This window comes from Choloepus didactylus, chromosome 2 (assembly GCF_015220235.1).
Source record: "Choloepus didactylus isolate mChoDid1 chromosome 2, mChoDid1.pri, whole genome shotgun sequence".
In the NCBI taxonomy this organism is placed as follows: domain Eukaryota; kingdom Metazoa; phylum Chordata; class Mammalia; order Pilosa; family Megalonychidae; genus Choloepus; species Choloepus didactylus.
The window spans coordinates 63025952-63046760 of record NC_051308.1 but is presented as its reverse complement, the minus strand read 5'-3'; the positions used below and the strand labels follow the sequence as shown (position 1 = coordinate 63046760).

The following is a 20809-nucleotide window of genomic DNA, read 5'->3' as shown; positions in this document are numbered from 1 at the left end:
AATATTCCATGTTCATGGATAGGAAGGCTAAATGTCATTAAGATATCAATTCTACCCAAACTCATCTACAAATTCAATGCAATACCAATCAAAATTCCAACAACCTACTTTGCAGACTTGGAAAAGCTAGTTATCAAATTTATTTGGAAAGGGAAGATGCCTCGAATTGCTAAAGACACTCTAAAAAAGAAAAACGAAATGGGAGGACTTACCCTCCCTGACTTTGAAGCTTATTATAAAGCCACAGTTGTCAAAACAGCATGGTACTGGCAGAAAGATAGACATATAGATCAATGGAATCGAATTGAGAATTCAGAGATAGACCCTCAGATCTATGGCCAACTGATCTTTGATAAGGCCCCCAAAGTCACTGAACTGAGTCATAATGGTCTATTCAACAAATGGGGCTGGGAGAGTTGGATATCCATATCCAAAAGAATGAAAGAGGACCCCTACCTCACACCCTACACAAAAATTAACTCAAAATGGACCAAAGATCTCAATATAAAAGAACGTACCATAAAACGCCTAGAAGTTAATGTAGGAAAACATCTTCAAGACCTTGTATTAGGCGGCCACTTCCTAGACTTTACACCCAAAGCACAAGCAACAAAAGAAAAAATAGATAAATGGGAACTCCTCAAGCTTAAAAGTTTCTGCACCTCAAAGGAATTTCTCAAAAAGGTAAAGAGGCAGCCAACTCAATGGGAAAAAATTTTTGGCAACCATGTGTCTGACAAAAGACTGATATCTTGCATATATAAAGAAATCCTACAACTCAATGACAATAGTACAGACAGCCCAATTATAAAATGGGCAAAAGATATGAAAAGACAGTTCTCTGAAGAGGAAATACAAATGGCCAAGAAACACATGAAAAAATGTTCAGCTTCCCTAGCTATTAGAGAGTTGCAAATTAAGACCACAATGAGATACCATCTCACACCGATTAGAATGGCTGCCATTAAACAAACAGGAAACTACAAATGCTGGAGGGGATGTGGAGAAATTGGGACTCTTATTCATTGTTGGTGGGACTGTATAATGGTTCAGCCACTCTGGAAGTCAGTCTGGCCGTTCCTTAGAAAACTAGAAATAAAGTTACCATTCGATCCAGCGATTGCACTTCTCGGTATATACCTGGAAGATCGAAAAGCAGTGACACGAACAGATATCTGCACGCCAATGTTCATAGCAGCATTATTCACAATTGCCAAGAGATGGAAACAACCCAAATGTCCTTCAACAGATGAGTGGATAAATAAAATGTATATACACACGATGGAATACTACACGGCAGTAAGAAGGAACGACCTCGTGAAACATATGACAACATGGATGAACCTTGAAGACATAATGCTGAGCGAAATAAGCCAGGCACAGAAAGAGAAATATTATATGCTACCACTAATGTGAACTTTGAAAAATGTAAAACGAATGGTTTATAATGTAGAATGTAGGTGAAATAGCAATAGAGAGCAATTGAGGAAGGGGGAACAGTAATCCAAGAAGAACAGATATGCTATTTAACGTTCTGGGGGTGCCCAGGATTGATTATGGTCTGTTAATTTCTGATGGATATAGTAGGAACAAGTTCACAGAAATGTTGCTGTATTATGTAACTTTCTTGGGGTAAAGTAGGAACAGGTTGGAAGTAAAGCAGTTATCTTAGGTTAGTTGTCTTTTTCTTACTCCCTTGTTATGGTCTCTTTGAAATGTTCTTTTATTGTATGTTTTTCTTTTTTTTTTTTGTTTGTTTGTTTTTTTTAATTTTTTTTCCATACAGTTGATTTAAAAAGGAAGAAAAGGTTAAAAAAAAAAAGGAAAAAAAGGAAAAAAATATGTAGTGCCCCCTTGAGGAGCCTTTGGAGAATGCAGGGGTATTCGCCTACCCCACCTCGATGGTTGCTAACATGACCACAGACATAGGGAACTGGTGGTTTGATGGGTTGAGCCCTCTACCGTAGGTTTTACCCTTGGGAAGACAGTTGCTGCAAAGGAGAGGCTAGGCCTCCCTGTAATTGTGCCTAAGAGCCTCCTCCCGAATGCCTCTTTGTTGCTCAGATGTGGTCCTCTCTCTCTAGCGAAGCCAACTTGAAAGGAGAAATCACTGCCCTGCCTGCCTACGTGGGATCAGACACCCAGGGGAGTGAATCTCCCTGGCAACGTGGAATATGACTCCCGGGGAGGAATGTAGACCTGGCATCGTGGGACAGAGAACATCTTCTTGACCAAAAGGGGGATGTGAAAGGAAATGAAATAAGCTTCAGTAGCAGAGAGATTCCAAAAGGAGCCGAGAGGTCACTCTGGTGGGCACTCTTACGCACAATTTAGACAACCCTTTTTAGGTTCTAAAGAATTGGGGTAGCTGGTGGTAGATACCTGAAACTATCAAACTACAACCCAGAACCCATGAATCTCGAAGACAATTGTATAAAAATGTAGCTTATGAGGGGTGACAATGGGATTGGGAAAGCCATAAGGACCACACTCCCCTTTGTCTAGTTTATGGATAGATGAGTAGAAAAATAGGGGAAGGAAACAAACAAACAAACAGACAAAGGTACCCAGTGTTCTTTTTTACTTCAATTGCTCTTTTTTACTTTAATTATTATTCTTGTTATTGTTGTGTGTGTGCTAATGAAGGTGTCAGGGATTGATTTAGTTGATGAATGTACAACTACGTAATGGTACTGTGAACAATTGAATGTACGATTTGTTTTGTATGACTGCATGGTATGTGAATATATCTCAATAAAATGAAGATTAAAAATAAAATAAAATAAAATACCATTTACAATAGCATCAAAACCATTGATTCCTTAGAATAAAAATCACAAAAGATAATTAAGAGCCTTGCACTGAAAACTATAAAATATGACTGAGAGAAATTAAAAAATACACAAATCTATGGAGAAATATGTCATATTCATGAATTGGATGATGTGACATTGTTTAAATATCAATTATCCCCAAATTGATTTATAGATTCAATGCAATTCCAATAAAATTCCAAGGACTAGATTTTGTGGAAATTGATAAACTAACTCTAAAATAGTGGAAATGAAAAGACCTAGAAGAATAACAGTCAAAATAATCTTGGAAAAGTACAATTTAGAGATTTTTACTACTATATTTTGACTAACTATAAAATTATAATATATTGTGGTATTGGCTCAAGGATAGACACAAGACCACAATAGTGGGGTCACAGATATCCTCAGACATATATGGTCACTTCATTTATGACAAAGATGCCAAAGCAATTCATTGGGAAAAAGAAAGTCTTTTTCATTAAATAGCATTGGAGTAATTGGATATCCATATAGAAGAAAATGAATGCTGTCCCTACCTCATACCATACATGAAATTAATTTGAGATGGAATATAAACCTAAATGTGTAATATAAAATAATAATTAAGCTTCTAGAAGAAAATTTAGTTTGCTATGGCTGCTGTAAAAAGTACCACACTCTAGAAGGCTTAAACAGAAAGTTATTGTTTCACAGTTTTGCAAGCTAGAAGTCTGAAATCAAGGTGTTGGCCATGCTTCCACTTATATGGGGAGAATTTGTTCATGCATCTCTCTGGGCTTCTTGTTGGTAGCCAGCAATCCATGGTGGAATGGTTCAGTTGGTGTGTTAACTTGTCTAGGTTATGATGTCCAGTTGTTTGTTCAAGAAAACACTGGCCAGATTGTTACTATGAGGGTATTTTGTAGATGGATTTGCATCAATAGTTGATTGCATCAATAGCTGATTGCATGTATAATCAACAAAGATTTCCCTCAGCAATGAGGGGAGTCTCTTCATTCAGTCAGTTGGATGTATTAAAGCCAGATCTGAGGATTTCAGCCGGCCAGCTTCCCCTGGGGAATTCACACTTTCATTGGAGTATCCAATTGGCAATTCGGATTTCCCAATCCCCACAGTTGTGTGAGCTAATTCCTATAATAAATCTCTTAGTATATAGATATATCTCCTGTCAATTTTGTTTCTCTGGAGAACCATGACTAATTAATACACATGGCATTTCTTGGCTTTGGTAATAAAACTTAATCTCTGCCTCCATCAAAGGGCCATCTTACTCTCTGTCTCTCTCTTACTGTGTCCAGATTTCCTCTGCTCATCAGGATACTAGTCATACTGGATTAAGAATGCACTCTAATCTAGTTTGACCTCACCTTAACTAATAACATCTCCAAAGATCCTATTTCCAAATGGAATAATTTTCTTGGGACTGGTGATTAGGACTGGAACATATCTTTTTGTAAGACACAATTCAGTACATAACATAAACATAGTTGAATATCTTTATTGATTTAGTATTGTTTTAGTTTACTAGACTGTGCCAAAAAAATTACCATGAAATGTTCAACTTGATGCTAATTTACTCATTTATCATTAGAGTTCTGGAAAATGTCCAAATCAAGGCATTGTCAAGGCAATGCTTTCTTTCCAAAGTCTGGCTGCCAGTGATCTTTGACTCCTCTGCCATATGGCAAGGCATATGGCAGTGTCTACTGGTCTCTCCCTTCTCTTCTGGATTTCCTTGCTTTTAGCTTCCCACTTCCATGGCTTTTCTTCCCTTTCTCTGCATTCATTCCATTTATAAAGGACTCCAGTAATAGGATTAAGTTGCATTCTGAATGAGGTGGGTCACATTTCAACCGAAGTAGCCTCTTCAAAAGGTCCTACTTACAATGGGTTCACACCCACAGGAAAGGATTAGATTTAAGAATATGTTTTTCTGGGGTACATACAGCTTCAAACCACCAAAGGAATATATAAAGATTTTTTAAAGAAAATATTAAAAGACACCTTTAAGAGAATAAAAATGCAAAGTACAATTAGAGAACTATATATATGTATAAATACACACATGCATACATATATATATTCTGACATATATAAAGCCAACATACATATATATATTTGACAAATGACTCATATCAAAAACATTTTAGTATCTCCTACTAATTAATAAAGAGAGCAAACAATCCAATAAAAATAGACAAAAGTCTTGAACAGGTATTTCACAGAAGAAGATATCCAAATGGATAATAAACACACAAAAAGGTGTCCAACATTATTAGTCATCAGGGAGATGCAAATAAAAACCACAGAGATTGCAAAATACACCTATCATGATGGCTAAAATTATAAAAAAGCTTGATAATAATGAGTGTTAGCTAGGAATGGGAACAACTGGAACTCTCATATATTGTTAGTGTGAATGTAAATTGATACAACCATTTGGAAAATTCTTTCACAATATCTACAAATGTATACCATATACAATACTCTACTACATAGCAATTTCACTTCTAGGTGAAATAAGTACACCTATCCACCAAAAGACATGTACAAGTATGTTCATAGCAACTTTATTCTGAATAGACACAAATTGGAAAATAAAATTTTCATTAACAGAAAATCATATAAATAAACTGTAATATATCCATGTAATAGAATATTATTCAGCAATATAAAGAATAAACTATTGCTATCAACAACAACATGAAGGAGTCTCACAGAGATAATATTGAGAGAAAGAAGACACAAAGGAATAAATTCTGTATGATTCCATTTATATGAAGCTGAAGAATAGAAACGTCTACTTTTATGGTGATAGAAATCAATATAGAGATTCTTTATAGAGGGAGAATTGATCAGGAGTGCTGGAAATGTTTCATATTTTGATCTGAGTGGTGGTTACATGGCTTTACATATGTAAAAATTCTTTGCTCTCTAAATATGCATGCACGTTACAGTATGTAAGTAATAGCTCAGTAAAAAGGTATAAAAAAGGTATTAAAGAAGAAGATGGTGGCATAGAGAGGAGAGGAAGCTAGTTAGTCCCCCTGGAACAACTAATAAACAACAAGGAATAACTAGTAAATAATCTGGAATAACTGCAGTGGGCAAACGTGACTGATAACTCATCATACACCAACCTGAATTGGGAGGAATGCCTGAGATCACAGCATAAAATCTGTAAGTAAAAACTGCAGATCCAAGCTGAGAGCCCCCTCCCCGCCACTGGCAGCTCAAACTGCAAAGACTCATGGTGCTAGAGAGCAGCACTTTCTGGGCAAGCAAATATAGCTCAGCCCAGCTCCAACTGAGGTTTTAATTAACAAACATGGACTGCTCAATACAAGCTATGAATCCCCAACAAGTAGGCAGAGGCTTTTGGTGATAATTGACCTTGAACAGCTGGACCTCTCTGGGAGGGAAGGGAGCCCAGAGGACCAGGTTCTATCTCTGGCTAATGAGTGAAACTGAGGGTGGCCATGGACTGGCCCTGAAGGGAGATTTCTGCCCCTTTTCCAGCTCAGTGGAGAAAGCCTCAGCCATTTTCAGTTCCCAGTGCTCTGACTCAGACAATGGTGGAGATAGCACAGGCAGAGAGACTAGTCAAATGCAAATGATATCTCCCCAGGGGGTGCATCTTCCCTAAGAGGAAAGAGGTGGGGCCCAGATCTACTACCTGCCTTCCATTCAGAACCAGATCCCAGAGCCTGGGGAAAACAGCCATGGCACACCTCCTTATATCAGTCTGGAACTACAGGCTGACAGGTGCCACCTGCTGGGCAGAAAAGCTCAGTGACTTGAGGCCTTATGGGGTATATCAATCTTCTAAGACACCCTCAGGGAAAATGGATACTATTGCCTCCTTCCAAGATCTGAGCCCATTCTGGTCTGGGAAAACATGATTGGGGTAACCAAGGAAACCAGATGCCTAGACAACAGAAAACTACAACCTACACTAAGAGAAATGAAGTTATGGCCCAGTCAAAGGAACAAACTTACACTTCAATAGAGATACAGGAATTTAAACAACTAATGCTAAAACAATTCAAAATTTTAGGGAAGATATGGCAAAAGAGATGAAGCACATAATGAAAACGCTGGGTGTACATAAGGTAGAAATCGAAACTTAAAAAAAAAACAAAACTGGCAGAATCTATGGCAATGAAAGGCACAACACAAGAGATGAAAGACACAATAGAGACATACAACAGCAGACCTCAGAGGCGGAAGAAAACACTAAAGAACTGGAGAGCAAGACACCTGAAAGCCTACACACAAAAGAACAGAGAGAGAAAAGAATGGAAAAATATGAGCAACATCTTTGAGAATTGAATGACAACATGAAATGCATGGGTGTCCCAGAAGGAGAAGAGAAGGGAAAAGGGGCAGAGCAATAATAGAGGAAATAATCAATGAAAATTTCCCATCTCTTATGAAAGACATAAAATTATGATTCCAAGAAGCGCAGCGTACCCCAAATAGAATAGATTTGGATAGGCCTATGCCAAGACACTTAATAATCAGATTATCAAACATCAAAGATAAAGAGAGAGTCCTGCACCCAGGGGAGTGAATCTCCCTGGCAACATGGAATATGACTCCCGGGGAGGAATGTAGACCCGGCATCGTGGGATGGAGAACATCTTCTTGAACAAAAGGGGGATGTGAATGGAAATGAAGTAAACTTCAGTGGCAGAGAGATTCCAAGAGGAGCCGAGAGGTCACTCTGGTGGGCACTCTTACGCACAATATAGACAATCTTTTTCAGGTTCTAATGAATTGGGGTAGCTGGTGGTAGATACCTGAAACTATCAAACTACAACCCAGAACCCATGAATCACGGAGACAATTGTATAAAAATGTAGCTTATGAGGGGTGACAATGGGATTGGGAAAGCCATAAGGACCACACTCCACTTTGTCTAGTTTATGGATGGATGAGTAGAAAAATAGGGGAAGGGAACAAACAAACAAACAGACAAAGGCATCCAGTGTTCTTTTTTACTTTAATTGCTCTTTTCCATTTTAATTATTATTCTTGTTATTTTTGTGTGTGTGCCAATGAAGGTGTCAGGGATTGATTTAGGTGATGAATGTACAACTATGTAATGGTACTGTGAACAATTGAATGTACGATTTGTTTTGCATGACTGCGTGGTATGTGAATATATCTCAATAAAATGAATATTAAAAAAAAAAGAGAGAGAGAGAGAGTCCTGAAAGCAGCAAGAGAAAAGCAATCCATCACATACAAAGGAAGCTTGATAAGACTATGTGCAGATTTCTCATTAGAAACCATGGAGGCAAGAAGGAAGTGAGGTGATACATTTAAGATACTGAAAGAGAAAAACCACCAAGAATACTGTATCTGGCAAAACAGTCCTTCAAATATAAGGGAGAGCTTAAAATATTCTCTGACAGACAACGACAGAGTTTGTGAACAAGATGCCTGCTCTACAAGAAACACTAAAGGGAGGGAGCACTGCAGGCAGATAGGAAAAGACAGGAGTGAGAGGTTTGGAATACAATTTGGTGAGATAGTAGCACAGCAAAGTAAGTACACTGAACAAAGATGACTGTGAGCATGGCTGAAAGAGGAAGGTTAGGCGCATGTGGAACAGCAGAAGGAAAGAGGAAAGATAAAGACTGGGACTGTATAACTCAGTGAAATCTAGGGTGCTTAATGATTGTGATAAAAGGTGGTTTTACATGAGGTAGAAGAAATGAATATCAACATTGCAGGTGTTAAAAATAGGGTGGGATTGGAGGGAAAATACAATCAATGCAAACTAGAGACTGTAATTAACAGAAACATTGTATTATGCTTCCTTCAATATAACAAAAGCAACATATCAAAGCTAAATGTGTATGGGGGAGTGGACATAGGGGAAGGGTATGGGACTCCTGGCATTGGTGTTGTTGTCTGACTCTTTATCCTAATTTAGTTTAAGCTGTCTTTCATTTTGTTGCTTCCTAGCTGTCATGTTTCATTTTGTTTTATTTTTTCTCTCTTTCTTTTGTCTCTCTACCTTCTTTGACTCTTCCTCCTTCTTTGTGGAAGAAATGGAGGTGTCCTTATATAGATAGAAGCGATGGTGGTGAATACGTAAATACATGACTATACAGGGAACCATCGATTTTTTACTTAGGACAGAATGTATGGTGAGTGAACAAAACCATCTTAAAAAATGGATTGATGAAGAAACCTTGAGGGCACTATGTTGAGTGAAATAAGACAGACACATAAGGACAAATATTGCAGGGTCTCACTGATATGAACTAATTATAATATGTAAACTCATAGGCATGAAATAAAAGTTACCAGGATATAGAACAAGGTGAAAGAATGGGGAGCAATTGCTTATTATGAGCAGAATGCTCAACTGGGATGAACTTGGATGTTTGGAAATGGACAGAGGTGATGGTAGCACATTGAGAGAATAACTAACAGTGCTGAATGGTGTGTGAATGTGGTGGAAAGGGTAAGCTCAGAGCCATGTATGTCACCAGAAGGAAAGTTGGAGGTTAAAAGATGGGAATGTATAAAACAGTGAATCTTGTGGTGGACAATATCCATGATCAACTGTAAAAATATTAGAAATCTCTTTCATGAACTAGAAAAAATGTGTGACACTATAACTAGAACTTAATAATAGAGGGGCATAATAGGAAAAAATATATACCTATCCAAACTATATACTACAGTTAGTAGTATTTTGACATTCTTTCATCAACAGCAACAAATGTACTATACAAAAACTATGAATCAATAATGGAGGGGGAGTGGTTGGGGGCATGGGAAGATTTAAGTTTCCTTTTTTTGTCTTCATTTCTTTTCTGGAGTAATGAAAATGTTCTAAAAATGGAAAAAAAATTAATCGTGTTGATAGATGCACAGCTGTATGATGGTACCATGGGCAATTGCTTGTACACTTTGGATCATTTGATAATTGTATAGTATGTGAACAATCTCAATTAAAAAAAAAAGATACTCAAGTATAAATGCTTTTTTTTTTTTCTCCTTTTTTAACTGTCTGTAAGTTAGCATTTTCCACATCCCCAAATTATACTATGGAGATCCACAATTTAAGATGAGAGAAGAATTTAGTTTATAATAACAGATTGTTCTAGAGAAATCAGAGCCTCTTAAAGATGGAAAAGTCCTAAGAGTTATTTATAAAAGTATGATATTACCTAAATAAGTACACATACAATATACAATTTACATACATATACATATACAATGTACATATACAATGTCCATAGTACATATACAATTTGTTTTACATTCACAGGCTCAGCCTCAATTAATACTAAGCAAAAGGATAAGGTAAGAGGTGGGAGAGGTTGAGGGAGAATTTCCAGAGCGGCCAGTTAGGGATAAAAGAGGAGCCTTTTTTGGCTCATCTTCAGGAGTTTCTACTCCAGCTTGTAGGGGAGGGACCAGTGAATAGTACAGAGTGTTGACTCTCTTTCTATTCCCATTCTGGGTTGGTACAATTCTTGGAGGGATAGTAAGGAACACATGGAACAATTTTAGTTATAAACTGAGACAATTTCTGTAGTCCCCAGCCAAGTTGCACAAGTTTCCAGTGGGCATGCAGGCTTCATTTTAACTTTTTATCTTTAACTCAAATTCTTTCCTTCATGATTTAATCTTCTGTCTGTAGCACCAACCTCTCCAGACTACACTCCCCAAGACTTTTTCCCAGGATGGAGGCACCTAGACCATGTATTGCTCTCTGTCAAATGGCTATTTACTTCATTTGCATATGTCTTTTTTTTTGTTTTCATTTTAATGTCTTTAGCATGGGAGGGGCTCTGTCAAGGCAATTGTGGGTTGAGTATTCATAATTCAGCCTTTACTGAAACCATAACCCTACTTGGATACTTGACTCTCCTTATCTCTGTGGTTCAAAAAAACAAAACATTCCAGAGTTTCCCTTCCTGGTTTTGTCTATATTTTGTTATCTTCCCCTGAATTCACACATTCTCTTTCTAGTAACTAATCCTGATATGCTGTCCTACCCTGTTACTTCTTCTGAGCAAGAATACTAACACGACAAAGGGTGTCTGCAGTAGATTGGGGTCTCAGAGCTAGAATTCTAAGCTAATGTGCAATTCTGGGTTGCACAGTTCAATTCTGAGCAGCCCATAACCAGAGAGAAGACTGCCAACATAAGAATGAAGAAAAACAGGAAAGGAAAGGGCTGGAGGCTGCATGTTATTCAGCTTATATCACTCTTGTAAAACTAGTAAATAAAAAATCAAATATAAACTGCAAAACTGTTGTTCACCAATTATGTACGAATTACATTTAAATGTATCGGTTATTTTCTATGAATCCTTTTGCAAAGCAAATGAATATATTCTTTCATTTATTTATAAACATGCACTTTGTTCTAGTTTGCTAATGTTGCAGAATGCAAAACACCAGAGATGGACTGGCTTTTATAAAAAGGGGGTTTATTTGGCTACACAGTTACAGTCTTAAGGCCATAAAGTGTCCAAGGTAACACATCAGTAATCGGGTACCTTCACTGGAGGATGGCCAATGGCGTCCGGAAAACCTCTGTTAGCTGGGAAGGCACGTGGCTGGCGTCTGCTCCAAAGTTCTGCTTTCAAAATGGCTTTCTCCCAGGATGTTCCTCTCTAGCAAGCTTGCTCCTCTTCAAAACATCACTCACAGCTGCACTGAGTTCCTTTTCTTTGAGTCAGTTCATTTATATGGCTCCACTGATCAAGGCCCACCCTGAGTGGGTGGGGCCACGCCTCCATGGAAATATCTCATCAGCCATCATCCACAGTTGGGTGGGGCACATCTCCATGCAAACAACCTAATCCAAATGTTCCAACTTAATCCCCACTATTATGTCTTCCCCACAAGATTACACCAAAGAATATGGCTTTTTCTGGGGGACATAATACATTCAAACCAGCAAATTCTACCCCCTGGACCCCAGAAAAACATATTCTTTCCAAATACAAAATACATTCATTCCATCACAGTATCACAAAAACTTAAATCATTTCAGTAACAAAAGTTAAGTACAAGATCCCATCAAAATCAATTATAGGCATGGCCAGTCCTAAGGCATAATTTTCCTTTAGCTGTGGATCTGTGAACTTAGAACAAGTTATGTGCTTCCAATATACAAAGGAGGGACATTCATAGGATAAACATTTCCATTGCCATAAGGAGAAACAGTAAGGAAAACAGGGTTAACAGGACCAAAACAGTTCCTAAAACCTACAGGACAAACTCCATTAGATTTCAAAGTCTGAGAGTCATTTATAGAACAACGTTGCATCCTTGGGGCTTGAGAGAGTGGGATTCTAACCCTTCCTAAGGGCCTTTCTGGCAGCCCTTTCCTCTCCAAATGCTTAGGTGAGTGCTCCAACATATCCACACACTGGGGAGACCACCTTCTCGGCCCCACCCTCCTCAAACATCGGGGCAGCTCCCGGATTCCCTTCCATCTCCGGGGCACATGCTCAACCCCTTCAGAACAGTGTGGTGGCAGCCAGGTTCTCCCCAATTCCCTGGGAATGTGTTCCACCCTCTTTGGGACCTGAGGTGGCAAAACTCTTCCAGAGCATCGAGGTGGAATGCCCACCCTCGGCCTCCGGGGCAAACTCACCCTTTCCATCTGTGTGGGCTGCTCCACTCTCCCAGCTCAAGGCCTCTTGACTCCAGACCTCAACCTCCATGGCTCTGTCTTTGAAGAAACTTTTCCTTCAATTTGTTCCTTCTCTTTCTCCTCCAGTCCCGACTGGCAGCGGCTCTGTCTGTAAAGATCTCGCAAAAATTCTGTTGGTTTCACATGAAGCATGCAGGGGTCAAAGCCATCAGACAATAGGAGTTTCCACAAATCCTTTCTGGATAATTCCATCTCCAATCTTGGCTTGTACTGAAATGGCGGTTGGGTTCCATGTTTGGTTACATCCTCACGTTGGGCTGTAGCTTCTGGGATTCCACCCCCTGGAAGCTTGTAATTTTCCAAGCCATCAGCTTCTGGTTTCTTTGAACCCAAGAGTTCAGTTCTAAGTTTATCTCTCTCCGCTCGCATTTTACTAAAAGCTGCAAGAAGAAGCCAGGGTACCTCCTCCACATGTAGTCTGGAGATTTCCTCAGCTAAGTATTCCAGGTTGTCACTTTCAAATTCTTCCTTCCATCTGACACCAGGACTCAATTTTGCCAAATTCTCTGCCACTTTAAAACAAGGATCACCTTTCTTCCAGTTTGCAACAACACATTCATCATTTCTGCTTAAGTCCTCATCAGAAGTATCTTTAGAGTCCATATTTCCATAAACAGTCTCTTTAAAGCAGTTTTGGCCTTTTCTATCAAGCTCCTCACAATTCTTCCAGAATCTTCCCCTTATCCATTTAAAAAGCCGTTCCAACATATTTGGCATTTGCAAACTCAGCAGCAAAAGCACCCCACTTCTCTGGTACCAAAATCTGTTCTAGTTTGCTAATGCTGCAGAATGCAAAACACCAGAGATGGATTGGCTTTTACAAAAAGGGGGGTTATTTGGCTACACAGTTACAGTCTTAAGGCCATAAAGTGTCCAAGGTAACACATCAGTAATCGGGTACCTTCACTGGAGGATGGCCAATGGCGTCCGGAAAACCTCTGTTAGCTGGGAAGGCACGTGGCTGGCGTCTGCTCCAAAGTTCTGCTTTCAAAATGGCTTTCTCCCAGGACGTTCCTCTCTAGCAAGCTTGCTCCTCTTCAAAACATCACTCACAGCTGCACTGAGTTCCTTTTCTTTGAGTCAGTTCATTTATATGGCTCCACTGATCAAGGCCCACCCTGAATGGGTGGGGCCACGCCTCCATGGAAATATCTCATCAGCCATCATCCACAGTTGGGTGGGGCACATCTCCATGCAAACAACCTAATCCAAATGTTCCAACTTAATCCCCACTATTATGTCTGCCCCACAAGATTACACCAAAGAATATGGCTTTTTCTGGGGGACATAATACATTCAAACCAGCACATACTTCTTTATTTATCTTTTATAATTTTCTTATATGGGGTTTTCCAATTTTATGACTTATCCGTACAACTGATATATTGTATCTAAGAACTGACAATGCTATAATAGCCAATGAGTTCGCACACTTTCTACTTTGTGTAGAGTTTAAACATTTCTTATCTTATCATAAAGATAAATAGAATACAATTTTTATAATTTTTAAAAAAATCTTTCTGGTCAAGTCTTTGTTACAATATACACATTATCTCACAGCCCCTGGATGGGATCTCATTTCCCTGAGATTGATTTCAACACAAAAACTCAGATTCAGATGATCTCCACTCTGCTATTGTGGGGTTTGGGAGTTAGCTCTGGGGCTGTGGCCATATTCCAATTTAGGGAAATACATGTTCACAACCAAAATTTTTCTGGGCTTTCACGCTTTTATTTATTTCTATTAAATGTTTCTTTGCTGGGTTAATGAGGGAATATTATCTAATAAAAAGAAAAGGTGCATAGACATAGATGAAAACATTTAGGAAAATGGGGCGAAAATAGAATCCAAAGAATGTTATTAGGTCTTCTATAGATTTATTTTTGCACTTTTCCTTTATCTACTTGCCTGATCAAATTAATCTTGTCCAAATTTAGATAGAAAATAATTGGAGGTCAGTCCAGCAGAATCATGGTGGGCCAGCTGAGTGAAGGAGACATTGCAGCTATAACACAATGGGAAGATACATCCATAAAGGTCCTCTGAGTCATTAACATCTGTCCCATTACCACTGTTATCAATTGCTTACAAGTGATGGATTGAACATGCTATCCTCTTTCATGCTGGCAACACAGTGGAACTCTCTTGTTGAGGAAGAACAATTATCCAGCCACAGGACTTGCCAGATTAACTGATTTATTGTTAACACTCTGAAAGATGGAAGTAGAGTAGTTATTTTGATGGAACTAGAAGTTTTGAAATCAGCTGACGCAGTTGGATTAAAGATTGGCAATCCAGTGCCCTATAATGAAGGGCATGGGCAGCCGCAAATTGTTCCTCCACTAGTCTGAGCAACGAGTCCCCCAACCAGCAAGCCCCTGCAACAGAATGGGAGTTCGGGAATGGGTTCCACTGTATCTAAGGCTTTTGGTGTCTCAAAGACATTTGGGAAAGCTGGAAATACCAGCCTGGTGAACCTCTTGGGTGAATACAGTCCAAAGTAGTACCCATTGCCAGCTTTACCCCTTCCCAGGCCAAGTGGACTATCTGTGCTCATTTTACCTATAAAAGTCAAGTCATACCTGGAACAATTCCCGAGGGGAAGGAAATCTTTTTTTCCTTAGAACTGGTTGATGGAAGTAGTGATATCAGAGTTACTGCTTTCAATGAGCAAATGGACACATTCTTTCCCTTTATGGAAGCAAATAAGGTCTATTATTTCTTGAAAGTCACCCTGAAGATTGCTAACAATTCACAGCTGTTAAAAATGACTACGAGATGACATTCCATAATGAGACATCTGTCATGCCCTGTGAAGATGGTCATCATTTATCTACAGTTCACTTTGATTTCACTGCAATTGGTGACCTAGAAAACAAGTCTAAGGACTCACTTGTGGACATATTGGAATCTGAATCTGCAAGAGTTATGAAGATGCCACTAAAATCATAGTGAAGTCTAACAACAGAGAAGTTTCTAAGAGAACTATCTACTTGATAGACTTGTTGGGGAAAGTACTCATTGGGGAGAAGATACTGATAGATTTGATGGTCCTAGATAGCCTGTGATGGTTATAAAGGAGCCAGAGTTTCTGAGTTTGGGGAATGAAGCCACTCTGTATTGTCTTCAAGGGTGGTCATTGTGAATTCTGATATCCCAGAGGCCTATAAGCTTTGTGGATGATTTGACTTAGGAGGACAGGCCTTAGATGGTGTTTCCATCTCTGATATATGGAGGGGAAGAGTAAGAGGGAGCAACACCAGCTGGAAAACCCTATATGAGGTTAAATTGGAGAATCTGGGCCATGGTGACAAGGCAGAGTATTTCAGCTGTGGGGAAACGGTTGTATCTTTGCAAAGAGAATTGTATGTACCAGGCGTGCCCAAATCAGGACTGCAGTAAGAAAGTGACTGATGAACAGAATGGATTAAACCACTGTGAGAAGTGTGATAGTGAATTCCCCAATTTCAAGAGAAATTTCCCAGGTTTTCAAGAGAATCAGTGGGTGACTTCTTTCCAGGAGTCTGCAGAGGCTATCTTTGGACAAAGCACTGCTTATCTTGGGGAAGTAAAAGAGAAGAGTAAGCAAGCATTTGGAGAAGTTTTCCTGAATGCCAACTTGCACATTCAGGATCAGAATCAAACTAGAAACCTACAATGATGAGTTTTGAATTAAAGCCTCTGTGACGGCTGTGAAACCCATGGACTACCGAGAATATGGCAGAAGGCTGATCATGATCATCAGGAGAAATGCCATGCAGTGCTTTGAGGAAAGCAATGCTGATTAGGCAGAAGTTTGAAAATAAAGAGCTGAAATGAAAATATTCTCCCCTTGCATCCTCATCCCCTGCCCACCATGTAATGATTCCACATTACACAGTGCATAGAGACTCTTTTTGGAGGACTAAGCAGTTTCCTCTTAGAGCATCTCACAGTGCATCTTGGAACACATTAGGAGGAAAAGGGAAAGTATGCTCTGATGTCTGTGGTATTCAACCATGTGTGTCAGACCTAGGGGGTCAACTAGCGTGTCGTGTAGTACCAGTCGCTCCTGTGTCTTCAGGTTTTTGTCAATTTTATTAATATTTCATCATCTTTAGGAAGGATTTATGTCACAAGTAATTGACCCTAAGTCTGCAAACAATGAAATGAATTCTATAACTAGTGTTTTCCTTCTCCAGTGGGGACATCTTTGCATCTTGGGTTCCTTCCTGGGGAGGGGAAGATTTGAGAAGTGTTGCAAAATGGAACTTGGGTATTCCAGTAAGTGTATCTTCCTAGAATTCAAAAGCTCTCTCTTTCTAGAGGTGCCACATAGTTGTTGATGCTTGGAATAGCAATGTGGTAGAATTATTAATCAAAGACATATCTTTTATATCTGAAGAATATCCTTCCTTCAGGGTTTAATAGACTGAGTCAGATGGGTCTAATATGAATCAAAATTGTCTCTTCTGAGGAAGGCTGACAAACATTGACTTGCTGTTCCCTAGGGAAATCCGGGCAACTACAAAGCATTGCTTTAGTTTTCTCTTCAATTAATGTTGCATTTTGGGTTGGTGAATGCATGCTTTTTCTTCCTGTACTTATTTCTTGCATTTGTATGTTTCATTTCTTGATTAAAACTAGGTTAACTAGATAAGATTTTGAAAGGGAAGCCCTTAGTTTCCCTTGCTTTATTTTAATAGACAGTATATTCTCTGAAAAAATAATTGAGATAAAATTGAGATCAAAGAAGCTAATGAAATAGTGATTTTTACCATCTTGATTTCTCTGTATGCTCTATGTCCACTAATTCATTTATTAGATGACATATTTGAGAAATATAAGTAAAGGAGATCTAAGAATTACTGGTTTCCAGAATTTCAGCACAAAAGCAGCTCTTCTATACCTGATATTGGGAGTGTAGATTTTTGCCATCCTCAAGAAAAAAGCATGGTGTTGGAATATAGATTGAACTATAGAAAGCTTAAATAATGACAGGTATCAAAATAAAATAAAGGTAAAAGAAGCAAGTGGGGAAATAAAGCTGTGGAAGAAAGAAAGGGTAAAAATTAAATATGATATCACTAGATTAAATATGGTATTTAAAATGTAACTAGTAAAAATACTTAGTTGACACTAATATATGTTTATAAATTCTTATACAGTAGAATTTAGTACACATAAAGATGAACCATCTTAGTATTAAAATGAAACTATGTACTAAAATGGCAGTTTTTACATTAAGAAGTAAGCATTTAAATAGAACAAATAAGAACTAATATTTAAAGGACAATATTGGATATTATATTAGTTTCCTATAGCTGCTGTAATAAATTATCAAAACTGTAGTGGCTTAAAACAACACAAATTTGTTACCTTATAGTTCTGGAGGTCAAAGTCCAAAACAGGTAATATAGGGTTAAAATCAAAGTTGACGAGGTTGCATTTCTTCTGGAGGCTCTGAACTGAATCACATCTGCAAAGTCCCTTTTGCTATGTCAGGTAACATATTCACAGGTTCCAGCGATTAAGATGGGGACATCTTTGGGGATGGGGGATGGTGGTATTTTTCTACCTACCACAAGTAAATTCATATTCTTAAGTGAAATATAACACCATATGTTGTCATTAAACACTATGGATCTGTAAACATTTAATTCTAGCTTTCTAGAGTGCGCTGGTTTGAATGTATTCTGTCCCACAAAACACCATTTTCTTTGATGCAGTCTTGTGGGGGCAGACGTATTAGTGTTGATTAGGTTGGAAACTTTTGATTGGTTGTTTCCATGGAGATGTGACCCATTTAACCGTGGGTAAGACCATTGATTAGATTATTTACATGGAGATGTGGCCGCGCCCACTCAGGGTGGGTCTTAATTAAATTACTGGAACCATGTAAAAGAGCTGACAAACAAAAGGAACTTAGTGCAGCAGCTGAGAGACATTTTGAAGATGGTCATTGAAAGCTGACATTTTGGAGAACACCATTTTGAAACACAACCTGAAAGCAAGCAGATGCCAGCCATGTGCCTTCCCAGCTAAGAGAGGTTTTCTGGATGCCAACGGCCTTTCTCCAGTGAAGGTATCCTATGGCCTTAGGACTGTACCTTTGTAACCAAATAAATCCACTTTATAAAAGCCAATCCTTTTCTGGTATTTTGCATAACAGCAGCATTAGCAAACTGTAACATAGGGCAATCAGTAGAATCTTGCCATAGTTTTAAAAATAGATTATATGGTAACAGTACAATGCCCTATGGCCTAACCATTCCACAGCCAAGTATATACCCAGAACATTATACATTTTAATGTTCACCAAAACTGTGTATTCAGATGTTCAGAGCAGCACCATTCTGTTTTTTTTCTTTTTAATTTTTATTGGAATTGTTCAGATACCATACAATTATCCAAAGATCCAAAGTGTACAATCAGTTGCCCCTGGTTCCCTCATACAGCTGTGCATCCATCACCGCACTTAATTTTTGTTCAATTTTTAGAAACTTTTCATTACTCCAGACAAGAAATGAAGACAAAGAAGCAAAAAAAAAGAAAAGAAAAGGAAACTCGAATCCTCCCATATCCCTAACCAACCCCCCTCAATTGTTGACTTGTAGTGTTGGTATAGTACATTTATTACTGTTTGTGAAAGAATGTTGAAATACTACTAACTGTAGTATATAGTTTGCAATAGGTATATATTTCTTCCCTATATGCCCCTCTATTATTAACTTCTACTTGTATTGTCATACATTTGTTCTGGTTCATGGAAGAGTTTTCTAATATTTGTACAGTTAATCATGGACACTGACCACCATAGGATTCAGTTTTATACATTCCCATCTTTTGACCTCCAACTTTCCTTCTGGTGACATATATGACTCTGAGCTTCCCCTTTCCACCTCATTCACGCATCATTTGGCACTGTTAGTTGTTCTCACATCTTGCTACTGACACCTCTGTTCATTTCCAAACATTTAAGTTCATCCTAGTTGAACATTCTGCTCATAATAAGCAACCACTCCCCATTCTTAAGCCTCATCCTATATCTTGGTACCTTATATTTCATGTCTATGAGTTTACATATTATAATTAGTTCTTATCAGTGAGACCCTGCAATATTTTCCTTATGTGTCTGGCTTATAATTAGTTCTTATCCATGAGACCCTGCAATATTTGTCCTTATGTGTCTGCCCTCGAGGTTTTGTCATCAACCCATTTTTTTTTAACATGGTTTTGTTCACACTCCATACATTCCATCCTAAGTAAACTATCAATGGTTCTCTGTATGGTCACATATTTATGTGTTCACCACCTTCACCACTATCTATATAAGGGCATCTACATTTCTTCCATAAGGCAGGAGGGAGAGTCAAAGAAGGTAGAGAGGCAAAAGAAAGAGGAAAAAAAATGACAGCTAGGAAGTAGCAAAAGGAAAAGTAACCTGAAATCAAAGTAAAGAGTCAGACACCACCACCAATGTCAAGTGTCTAACATGCCTCCCCATCCCCCCTTATTATTTGCATTTACCTTGGTATATCACCTTTGTTACATTAAAGGAAGCATAATACAATGATTCTGTTATTTACAGTCTCTAGTTTATGTTGATTGCATCCCTCCCCCAATACCTCCTCATTTTAAACACATTGCAAGGTTGACATTTGCTTGTTCTCCCTCATAAAAGAACATATTTGTACATTTTATCACAATTGTTGAACACACTAGATTTCACCAAGTTACACAGTCCCATTCTTTATCTTTCCTCCTTTCTTCTGGTGTCTCACATGCTCCCAACCTTCCTCTCTCAACCATATTCATAGTTATCTTTGTTCAGTGTACTTACGCTGCTGTGCTACCATCTCCCAAAATTGTGTTCCAAACCACACACTCCTGTCTTCTCCTATCACTCTGTAGAGCTCCCTTTAGTATTTCCTGTAGGGCGGGTGTCTTGTTCACAAAGTCTCTCATTGTCTGTTTGTCAGAAAATATTTTCAGCTCTCCCTCATATTTGAAGGACAACTTTGCTGGATATAGGATTCATGGTTGGCAATTTTTCTCTTTCAGTATCTTAAATACATCACACCACTTCCTTCTTGCCTCCATGGTTTCTGCTGAGAGATCCACACATAGTCTTATTAAGCTTCCTTTGTATGTGATGGATCGCTTTTCTCTTGCTGCTTTCAGGATTCTCTCTTTGTCTTTGACATCTGATAATCTGATTATTAAGTGTCTTGGTGTAGGCCTATTCAGATCTATTCTGTTTGGAGTACGCTGCACTTCTTGGATCTGTAATTTTATGTCTTTCATAAGAGA

At 38.5% G+C, this 20809-nt stretch overlaps 1 pseudogene; it reads left to right on the top strand.

Annotated features, from left to right (window-relative positions):
• Nucleotides 1–14919: 14919 nt before the first annotated feature.
• LOC119511775 lies at nucleotides 14920–16305 on the top strand (annotated as a pseudogene).
• Nucleotides 16306–20809: the final 4504 nt, after the last annotated feature.